The sequence below is a fragment of the Talpa occidentalis genome, unplaced genomic scaffold (genome assembly GCF_014898055.3).
Source record: "Talpa occidentalis isolate TD23 unplaced genomic scaffold, MPIMG_talOcc4v2.1, whole genome shotgun sequence".
Lineage (NCBI taxonomy): Eukaryota > Metazoa > Chordata > Mammalia > Eulipotyphla > Talpidae > Talpa > Talpa occidentalis.
This window is the reverse complement of record NW_026555331.1, coordinates 42,176,848-42,189,218: the sequence shown is the minus strand read 5'-3', so window position 1 is coordinate 42,189,218 and position 12,371 is coordinate 42,176,848. Positions and strand designations below refer to the sequence as shown.

The window sequence follows — 12,371 nt, the reverse complement described above, 5'->3', positions numbered from 1 at the left end:
TAAAGATGCTGGGACGGAATAAGGATCAAAGGACATGAGAGAGAGAGAAAGAACACACACACACACTAAATGAGGGAAATAAGAAATCCTGTGTTATTATTTAAAAATTCAATGTAAAAATAAATCAGTTTTAAACAAATTCAAGTTTGCATGCAGTAAAAGCAATCAAATATAAATATTTTGCTAAGGAAAACATGCTATCCCAGTGCATGTACTGGCTCTGAGGAAATCGTCTATTGCAAATCTAACCTGTGAGGCTCACAGCATCCCATGAGTGAAGAATATTTAGGGAACCATTGCTTATATAATAAACCTATGGCTTATCTAATAAAGTAAGCCAGTCTAATGTACCTCAAAATTTTTCCAGGTGAAAAATAGGTTAACTGAATATTAGACGTGTTCCTAAAGGAATATCCAATAAATTATTTAGTAATATCTAAAAGGAACTAGAGTAACCTTTTCTTGAGATATGTAGAACACCATAAAAATTAGTAATTTCCTGGTCTGAGAACTTAATGAAAATCAGGTCATAAACTCAGGTAAAATCCAACTATAGGTGACAGTAGACTTTTAAGAAAATAAATGTTCTTGGCCTTTGTTGCCTGATTCTTTTTTATATGTTTATCTGTGTTAGCAGATATTTATATACTTACTGTTATCCCAGCAATATGAACTGGTAGAAGCAGAAAAATGTCTATCATACAAACATTTGCTATGAGATGAATGATCTTTCCATATACATAGCTATTTTAAAATAGAATACTAAATTAAACTCTAAAAATTTTTAAAAAGAATTAATGTGACAATCACATTCTTAATAGAGTTTTATTTTCACATATCACTAATTCTTTACTGAATTGAAACTTAATAGGTTTCTTTTGGAAACTTGATTATCATGATGCAATAGTAGTTTTATAATAACAAAATTCCTTGCAAAATTAAGTAATAATGCCTGAAAGATGTTTATTCATGTTTATAGGCAACAATATTTTATCATTAGCTGAAATCATCTCAGTATTTTTTCACTTAAAGTTAATTAGACTATCACACATTTAAAGAAACTGGAAATGTAACACTTTATTGCAATTTCTGGCAATTTGTGTGTTTTGCTTTTCAACCAGAATGTGTTCACTCAATCATGAGTATTCATCTTTTAAAGAGAAAATAATATAAAAGGACTGTGCTAATTTTTATACAGTGTTCACATTATATATAAATATAAATCCAGACCTCTTTGTCCATGCAAGATATATTTTCAAGTAAACATAGTACAAAGAATTAAAAATATATAATATTCCAAACTGTATTCCAATCCAATTGATGTCAATCCACACATGTCAAAGGGTTTCTTAACATAGAATTCCAATATATTCACAGTTCCTGTGACCTAGCATTTTCTCCAGCACTGGCTGGTTCTTGGAAATCCTACTCTAGAAGATTGGAAGATCCTGTTTACCCACAACATATTCCATTTCCTTACCACAAACCAAATCGTAGTCATTTCTACCCCATTTCACTTACTCCTGGGCAAAAGTTCCTCTTATGCAAAAGCACCTCCTCCCCTAAAATGTCTGATTCTAAATAAATTCAACTGAATAAAAGATAGATGTCTGCAAACACTACACAACCTCTCTGGACTGTCACATCCCACAAACCACTTAAAGAAATCTCTCCCTTCTCTTTCACAAACTGGTGCAACTCTATTCTGGAACCATTTTCAAACCAATGAACATTTGAATGGATACAGGTAATATTTAGGTTTTAATTAGATTTTAATGTAAAAATATGTTCTAAGGTTTCTTTTAGTTTTTTAGTAATAGAATTAGCTCCTAATTTTTGTCTCTTGGAACAGTCTCAGGCACAACATTTTTCTTCATTTAGATATCCTAACAGTATACATAACGATCAAGCTACTGGGTAACCATTTAAGCATGAAATAAATATAATAGCATGTAGAGACTTGTAGTAGAAAGACCTGCTCAAAGGATTTGTATATAATTTTCACTGTTTCGGATAATTTCCTTTCATAATAAAGTCACGCACATTAGAAAGACTAGCAACTTAAAAATATGACAAAAGTTGGACTTGCCCCTACAGAATGCTTTTAAGAAATTTCTTTATGCCTTTTCCAGATTAATTGCCTTCATATCACATACATTTGTAGAAACAATTGACAAATGATAAAAACAAAATGAGGTCATTTTATTTCATAAAGGACAAGAGTGATTTATATAAAATAGTATTAAAAATGACTATTTAAATTGCACATTGCCTGTACTTTTCAGAATTAAAACAAAGTAGAATGATGTCTAGTGATGATGGATGAGGGAGAAATGGAAAGCATACTAATGTGCAAAGTAGGTTAAAACTTCAAAAAGGATATTCAAGATTTTTACATTAAGCACCTCACTCAATGCCAGAGTAAAGTTTATGATTAATTTTATTATTATTTTTTTCCAGATAAGAAACTGAGACAGAGAGGTTTGCTTAAGACTAAATAGCTAATGAGTGTCAGTCTTCTCATGACTGATTGACTCCAAAGATAGCTTCTGGCCCCCATGAGGAACTTGTAGAAAACAAGAACATTATATTTGGTTTTCATTCATATTCCCACCACATTGTTTCCAATGATAATTTTGGCAACATTGATCTCAAAATTTGATTCTTTCCACACCCTTTCCATGACTTCTTTGCAGGCAAAGTATAATATTTCTCCACTTTATTGATCGGATTGCCAATGATGAAACTTGTTTTGACTAATAGAACACTAGTGGATATGATTTATGCTACTTCTAATGAGAAGCTTAGATTTTGCTGCTTCTGTTCAAGTACTTTGTTATGATAACACCCTGACTTGAGCAGGGAAATGATGAAACTTGTTTTGACTAATAGAACACCAGTGGATATGATTTATGCTATTTCTAATGAGAAACTTAGATTTTACTGCTTCTGTTCCTATCCTTTGTTATGATAACACCCTGATTTGAACAGGGCTGTCCCTCAACCTGAGACTCTGAAAAGACTATAGGGCAGATCTGAACACTGGCCACAGGCTGACAGAGAGGAAAAGAAGCAGAACTTCTGCGAATGGCATATAATTTGAATAGGAATAAATATTAAATACACTGATTTTGGAGTTAGATGGCAGCAGAACTTAGAGAAAGTTGACTAATTTATTTACCATGCATCTAGGAAATAGTCTCAGATGTAAATTGATAATTGGAGGATTTTGCAATAGAAAATTTTGGCTATCACAGTTCCCTTTTATGTATAGAAAGCAGAAAGTGGTTCTAGAAATAAATTTTCAACCTACATAGACATGATCCTGCTTTTCAGCATAGTTTTGTTTTACTGATGCCAGGAAAGAACTTCTATGAAAATATATATGCCCACTAAGGTACTAGGTGATAGAAATTCACTCATTTTGTTTTAGCATTGCTTTCTTTATATAGGCAGTTTTTATAAATAATCTGGGAGTGGTTACTCATTATGGCAGTAATGCTTTATTGTGCATGTGTACATCAAAGTAATTTTCTCCGTGATTGGACAGGTCTGGGGTGGACCCAAGTAATCAAGTTATTGGATGAAAAGGAAAGAAAAAGAGTCTAGAAGCAGAGGGAAAAATGGCACAAGCTGAGGAATAAAAGGACTATTATCATTTCCATGATAGCACTGTGATCATTTTACATCAAATTTAGCATCCACAAATATACTCTTAGAGTTCATACTAAGTTTATACTATATAAATATTTTAATATATTGATTATGATATGCTGAAATATATACATAATCTGAATCATATGAATGGCTACCTTTTAAATGCATGGATCACATAATTTCACTACAAATATCTGTATATGCAATAGAGTGCACAAAGTGTCAGCTATAATTTCCTAGGCTAATGAGAAAAAAAAATGTTGATGGAGTACACCACTGATAAACTGAGGTGAAGTTAAAAGTTACAAGGCTTCAAAGGAAGATTTGCAATCGTTTAACAAAAAAAGTTACATAATGTCACTAGGAGTGTAGCTCTGAGGGGTGAATACAAGGCAGAAATCTCAAGAACCTGTACCGTGTAGCTATGTACCATGTAGCATTACAAAATATGTTCATTTTGTAAGCTGCAATTTAGTTTCTTGATATAATATCATCCAAAACGTTGATCATTTGAATTTATTGATATTGTGGTTTTTCTTTTTAATTATAAATGAGTTTTATTTTATATTTATAATAGGCATAAAGAGTCTGTACCTAATTCATATAAGCAGTTTATTACCTAGTTTCATGTCTGTATACTTTTTTTTAATTTATTTTTTTATTTATATACGAGCTGGGGTATAGGCCAGAGTTGTGGGAGGGTGAGAGGATTCACCAGAGACAGAGCAGGGAGCAGGCAGATGGACTGAAAGCACTGCTGAGGGGAGCAGTGGTTGAGACAGGAGAGGTCTGCCTCACCATGTGGGATTCTCCCTGGCCAGCCGGGAATCTTACTGGCGCTGCGGAGGCTGCAGACAGCTTCACAGCGCTGTGCTCAACCTGCTGTGCCACCAGGGAAGCCCCATGTGTGTATACTCTTAATTAGTATAATTAATTTAATTTAACTTAACACTGGGTTTGCATGATTTTTGCTATTCTTTTATTCTACACTTTACAAAAATAATCATTTTAAAATATATATGTATGTATGTATTCTGTATATGTGTATATATGTAGATAAGTATTTATCTATATCTGAATCTCCTTAAACTTACAGAGCAAACTATGCAATTCCCAGGTGATATTCCAAGTGATTTTAGGCTATACATTTTCTCTTCTTTGAGAAGCAGGATATGGGGTAAAGAATCTATGTTAAGTAAATGAACATTAGGAGAGGATAAAAATAAGAGTCCTGATCCATAATCTACTTAAAGGACATTTGGGAAGTACTTATGATACAAGCTAGCCTTGACAAAGTCCTTTTTCAATTTTATGCTAATTCTGATATTTAATAATAGCAGCTAAATTAATGATATATGAATTTTTGTTTGAAATTCAGAAATCTCCACTTAAAATATTTAGACTCTTTTAAACACAATCATTCAGTACAACAAGGTAATAAAAGACTTTGATCTCAGTCACTGACATCTTTCTGCCAAGTTCTGAGAATATTGACATACACTCAAGGTGCCCTAACTCTCAAGCTAAAGTAAAGGAAATTCAGCTGCTAGTTGAATACTGACACCTGGACTTGTCATGCATCCAGCTCTTGTACCCATCAATCCATCTTGGCTTTTCCAGATGTTCTCCTACAAAGCTGGATACCCATTAAAAGCCTTGTGCCTCTCTGAACTACAACTCAGTGCTACTGGATTTAGTGAGATACCCTTGCAACATTCTCTTTTCTCTGTAATAGTGCAGGTTGTTCATTGAATATCTGAGTGTTTGTGAATAACATAGCTTATATTCTGAGTATAATGATTTTAAATTCTTTTCTTCAAAACAATATTGGATACTGAAATTTCATGCACAAAAACCTCTTCCTTAAAATTGATCCAGCGATGAGCCTCTGATCCTGACCAAATTCCCCCTGATTACAAATGACTCCAACCTTTCACCATTGAAAAAGAAAAATGCACCAAACCCTTTTTTTCTCTTCAGCTGACCTTTATGATTTATTGGAGGCAGTTTCCATGTGAAAAGATGTGACTGTAAAACTGACATTTAAAATGTGAGAAGTCACTATTTGTGAACTGGCCTCGTTGTTTCATTTATAGACTTTCTTTAAACTGTAGAAGATTGGAGCATTTCTTTTATTACATTTAATAATAGCTTTTAAAATTTTGTTTTGGAATGATAGTTGCTATTTCTGTTAGTTGAACTCACTTCTGCACTATTTCTGTTCGCTGAAATCACTTCTGTGGCTTTAATTTATTTCCCAGTTTTGCAATTACTTTTTTTTCTTGGGTTTATGTTGACCTATATATACTAAAATTTGAATTTAAAATTTCCAGTCGCTGGAGAGAAAGTTCTCCTACAGAGATAATTAGGCAGTATGGATGTAGTTTTTCAACAGATGCTGTAAATTTCAGTAAGGATTGTCCTCTGTAATTGCTTTTAACAGTTTGTGATTTTTGTCCTTGGCACCATGCTTTGATTTCAGTGGCACCTGAAACACATCATTCTCCTCCCTCTGAAGAAGGTCACCAGCCTTTACCTTCTGCCCCTCTGTACTACATTGAGACCATAAAGGAATACAATAGCAATAATCACTAAAAACTAAAAATAGCATAATATTAATAAAAATATATATTAATATAAATACAATCATATCACATTAATCACATCTTCATCTAATTATTATCAGATTTTTTATTCCTGAAAATAACAATGTATATTAACAGAGGCCCAAAATAGCACTTTCTATTCATTTATTGATTCTTCATCTAACATTTTTACTGAAATTACTGAGTTATATTTTCTAGTTATTAGGGAAAAGGGATAAAAAGTAGTATTTTTATCTTCATTAGTAGTATGATTAATAAAGTACTTTTTAGCAAATTTATGTCTAAGAAAGAATTATTTTGAAATCATAATAATACACAGTATGTAGAGATGTAGAAATAACTATACTTATGGAAGTTGGAGGGATTTTCTTACATCTAAGTAGGAATTTTGTTTAATCTCCTAAGCAACTATAAAATACATCTAAGCATAATCACAGAAAGGAGAAATAAGACCCCTTTTGTCGTTTTTTTTTTTCTTTAATTTTGAAGCCACTTGCTGTAACCCATTTGGCAGTTTGGAAAATACTTGTTTCTGATGAAATTCAGTTTGCATTTCATACTGGTTCATTTTTCATGTAAATGTAACATTAGCTTATTAGATTGGACTATCACTTTGGTTAATAATAGGAGTGTTGGAAGTGGCATAATAGAATGGTGGAAATAGTATGTGATTACTGAATAAAGAACAATAAGGTAAAGAAATGGCAGAAAAATAAAAGTACTGTTAATGGCAATGATAATTTATCTCAGAATATAGGGTCTTAAATGGGGAACAGTTAACTTTCTCAGGATGTGACCAGGTTGTGGCCAAGTATTTAAAATCAGTCAGAACAGGAAGCTTTGAACTGGCCAGAGATAGGAGAGAAAGTGCATTGAGGGTTAGTGATAAGTTCCAAGGGAATTATAGAGGCAAAATGAGAGAGAGAGCAGAGGGCTAAGTGGAAATCTTGTATCAACAATGTATTAGGGTTTTTAACATTGCCTGAAACAGATACTAGCTATGACTAACCCAAGCAGAAGCAGAATTTATTGGAAGGGTATATGAGAGGATCCATGAAAAGCTTGGATAAATCCAAAGTGATGCCAGTGTCTAAAAGTATGACTGTTTCCTATACTCACAAGTGTCCATTTTTCATTTTTATGCAAAACACAGATTATAAGAAGGGACTGTCTAGATGCCAACTACTAACCACCTCTTGGGTAGAGAATAGCAGTGAACCTTTAAAAAAGCTCTCACTGGGCTTTAAACAATAGGAGAGGTAATTCTCAAAAAGAAAAAGTGAACCAAAAAAGGATAAATTGAAGTAAGATCATGCTTAGAGTCTGAGGATTGTGTTATAATTACTTAAATTTCTCCTAATCAATGGAAAGTAGAGGCAAATGTTTAAGCTCAATGTTAGTCATTGCTGTTTAAGATATTATAATCTAAAAATCACTTTGTATCTTAATCATTTAACTAATGAGCTCACTATTCTGATCATGATTTTTTTCTTATACAGTTACCCCCCCCCTTAACCACTTTCCACAGTTTCAGTTTCCACACGGTCAACTGTGGTTGAAAAATAATATGTATCATAAAATCTTTTTAGAGAGAGGAACACCACATTCATGTATCTTTTATTGCATTTTATTATTATAATTTTCTATTTTATTACTAGTTATTGTTATTAACATTTTACTGCATCTAACTTAAAAATTAAATTTTACCATAGGTATATATGTAGAGAAAAATCATAGTATTACACGTTTCAGTACTCTCTGTGGTTTCAAGCATCCACTGGGGATTTGGAATGTCTCCCCTGTGGATAACAGGGAGAGGGACTACTATATAATTCCTTAAATGCCTGGTAATCAGTTTCTAATTACATTCTGGAATAGGAGCAAGTGTTTTAATCAGTCATCATTATTGATAAAAAAAAATTTAAATTACCTAAGTCGGGTATCAATGACTTAGTTGCATATATATATATATATATATATATATATATGTTTAGAATATTTGAATTATCATCTAAACACTCGTTTTGAACACATTCGAAATGATTCCAAATTTTTCTGGGCTTGTTTCTTTTCAAATGGAAACTCACTATTCTATAGGATTATCAATCTTTAGATGTAAAGCTTCTGAAGTTTAGCTTGACTAGTGAAGTGACTATTTGCTTCATATAAAGGTTCTTGGGAAATATGGACTGTGCAAACCAGTGCACCTCTATATGATCACAGTTTCTTCAATTGAGCCTCAGTTTCCTCATCTATAAAATGGGAATGATAGTTTAACTGTGAACAGTCCTGGGCCTTCTGTGTCCTCACTTCTGAGTCTCTTTGCTATTCTGTTTAATCCGTGTCTCCAAGACCCCAGAACAAGAAAGAAGAAATTTCTTAAGACTGTGTCAGGGTCACCTCAAGACTTAAATCCTGGGGCCTCCCCTGGTGGCACAGGTGGTTGAGCACAGTGCCGTGAAGCTGTCCGCAACCTCTGCAGTGCGGGTTCGATCCTGGCCAGGGGGCGAGGGTCCCACAAGGCAAAGACCTCTCCTGTCTCGCCCGCTGCTCCCCTCAGCAGTGTATTTCATCAGTCTGCATATTCTATTCCGCACTCTGTCTCTGGAGAATCCTCTCACCATCTCGCACCTGGCCTCTACCCTGGTTATTGTATAAAGAAATAAAGAAATAAATCTTTTTTTTTTTTAAAAAAAAAGACTTAAATCCTGGCTCTAGTCAATTTCAGGAGATATTTATCTTCAAAAAGAGGAAAAAGATGTTTTTATTGGAGAAAACATAAGAATGGTGAATGTATGTATTTATCCACAAATTTATCATGAATCACACACACACTTAGGGATAGTGATGAAGCCTGGTGATAAAAAAAAACCCTTACTTCAGAGTTTCCATAACTACCACAATAATTTCATCCAGCAATCCCACATAATTATCAGTAAATTTGTTGCTTGGAATATAAAATATGGATATAATCTCATAGAAAGTGATATTAGAAATGAAAATGGTTATAATGATTAATCTAATTATGCATTCTTTAAACTGGTAGCTTTTAAATAATTGCTTGGCATGTGGATGTGTACTCTTTCTATATTTAATCTGACTTTTTTGGAACAATTTTGTGCAGAGATGTAACTTCAGGTTCCCAGGGAACGTAGGGGAACACTCTGTGCTTTATCTTAGAAAAACCAGTAGTTTAGGACAGATTTAGAGCTTTTAGTGTAAGCAAAAGCTGAGTGATTAAATTGGGTAACTACTTTTTTTTTCCCCCTAACTCCAAGCGGTCAATATGTTGCAGAGAACTTATATCTTTTCTGTGTTGTTTTTATGTGCGGTAAATTGCTTCACTAGAAATAAACCCTCTTTTCCTTAAACTGTGGTTAAAAATAATGTTTCAAAGGCATAACTCTCATTGTTCCACTTTTGAGATTTCAGATATTATGAATCTATTGTATATTCTAATTTCTTTATTCTATATTTGGGAATATACCTTATATTTAGAGGTGTATTTTTTATAGATTTTGCCAAATGTGTTTGTTTTGTGTTTTATCTTTGCATTTGAGAGTCATAATTTTAAAAATATAAAAAGATTTAAGTATGAATTCAGCAGTTTCCATATTTTTACATTTAAATGAAATGTACTAGAAATGTCCCTGGCAGTATTGCTTCTACATCTACACCATACAAAAAGAAAAATGTCTTTGCATAAAATACTTTTCAAGTGACCGAGTATTATCTCACAGCCACCTTACCTAAGATTTAATTCTTCTAACCATGTTTGTTCTATCATTTCTAGCCTCAAGATCAATTTAACTGATGAAAAGTTCAAAACTATAAATTAAATAGTTCTGCCTTTCTCTCTCCTATCTTCATATGAATGTCTTCCTTTGAGTAGGTGCTCTCATATACTCAGAATAATGAATCTCAGAAAGCAAGAAGACATGAGACATCCCTAGCCCATTCTCATAGCTGGTGTGGAAATGCCCTCTATATCTATTGCAAATGATAAATTGGCTTTTTTGCACACTTTCAAGAATGCCTAATATTAGTTGTAAATAGGCCCATAGATTAATACTAAGCCTGTATTTTGGTATGCTTACTATAGTCCTGAGTTTGCCATTCACATCTTTAAAGAAACCTAACTCTTTATGCATATAATACTCATAGTATAATATTGTCCTATGAGAGTTTTATTTTTTTCTCTCATAGAACAGGAATGGTTTCTAGACTTTTGTCATTTTTCCACTTGTCCTTGCCTGGTTTCTCCCAAAATTGTTGGTAACTTTGAAGACAGTAAGATTTTAAGTACTTAAAGACTTTTTCAAGTATTGTCTGAATGTTAGTGGGGAGGTTTCTTAGGATCTAAATATCTCAAACTATACTGCACCCTATAGAAATTAATGTGACCCCAGTTGAATGGATGTGTTTATTGATCATGCTTTAATATTGCAATGGTTTTTCAAGCAAACAATATTAAATCTTTGTATAAAATGCTTTTTAGACAAGTATCCTTTCATGCTGTGTTTATGCAATTTATTTACCTGATATAAAACAAAAGCTTTATATTTATTACTGCTGATATTCATTTGTTAATTCTATTTCATAATTTCACCTTAGAAAATTATTTTAAAATTTTGAATTTATTTCCTAATATATCAGCATCCTCTCCCATATTGTAGTCACCTACCTTCTGTTGATTAGAAATGGGACAGTATTAAATTATATCCTAGAGAATCTTTCTCCAGGACTATATAAATTTATATGTAAATGAAGATAAAATAGGTTAATTAACTAGTATTATTTGAGTACAGAATTTAAAAGACATAAATCTGCCAAACTATATATTTATATATACAGCCACATTTCTTTAATGTTGCTTATTTATAGGGCACAGGAAAATTTATAAAATATCTTGTTAAAATTATGATTTTGAATATCTATAGGGTTGAACTTACATACCATTTTTAGCGTCATAACAGGAAACATTTGTTTTAGTATCATTTATTGTTACTAAACTTATTCTGGTTTCTAAAGAAGATTTCTATGATTAAATATGATTATGTTGTATATGAAAAAAATTATAAATTTTAAAACACTACATTATAAAGGAATTTTATGGACTGAAAATATATGTGTTTAATAATGATCAGTTCTAAAACTTTTCTCAAAAACATTAGACAATCTGATAAGGAGTTTTTAGAATCTCCAAAAATTCATAGGGGAAAAACCAGTAAATAATAGACCTCAAAAGATACTATAGAAGGACCTCAAAAGATACTATAGAAGGTGCAGGCAGTTGAGCACCACGCTGTGAAGCTGTCGGTAACCTCTGCAGCGCCGGTTTGATCCCAGCCGGCCAGCGAGGGACCCACATGGCGCAACAGACCTCTCCTGTCGCGGCTGCTGCTCTCCTTAGCAGTGTCTTTCATCAGTCTGCCTGTTCTGTTCCCCACTCTGTATCTGGTGAATCATCTCATCCTCCTGCACATCTGACCTGTACCCCAGATCTTGTATAAATAAATAAATAAATCTTAAAAAAAAGATACTATGGAATAAATGCATAATTGAGTGTCTGTAATTCTGATGAAATGCCAGCTAAAGCACAGGTCTTTAGAGGCCATGTGGTATATGCACTTGGCCAATATGACACTAAGGGTGACATAGGAACTGTGATGTAGGATGGATTCTTAAACACGCACTTGAGGGATAACAAAGAGAAAATGACAAGCTTGGGCCCATTAACTCTCAGCTTAAATCACTATCTGAGAATCAGATAGCTTCCATAATAGACCTAAATGAATCCCTTATTTCTGGTAGCTGCAGGGTTTATATAGCTGAAAATCAAACACAAAATGTAATTGTGTGGGTTGCTGCATTACAATGCCAGTGGAATTCACAGTCTCAACAAATTTCTCATGTGAAAGTTAGGACATTGATTGATTGATAAAGAATAGAATCATGATTCTTGTTGGACATAGATGAAACTGATAATCTTGAGTCCCAAAATCACTTTACAATTCAGATTTCCCTCCAATATTTTCTTCTGCTTGAAAACCCTGTGATACGCTCATCTGGGAAAAATATCTGAAATGGGAAGCTAATTCTCAAGAA

At 33.0% G+C, this 12,371-nt stretch overlaps 1 protein-coding gene across 14 annotated transcripts in view; it reads left to right on the top strand.

Annotated features, from left to right (window-relative positions):
* Positions 1-12,371, top strand: part of RALYL (RALY RNA binding protein like) — a 610,187-nt gene that overhangs the window by 311,025 nt on the left and 286,791 nt on the right. The window lies entirely within an intron of this gene.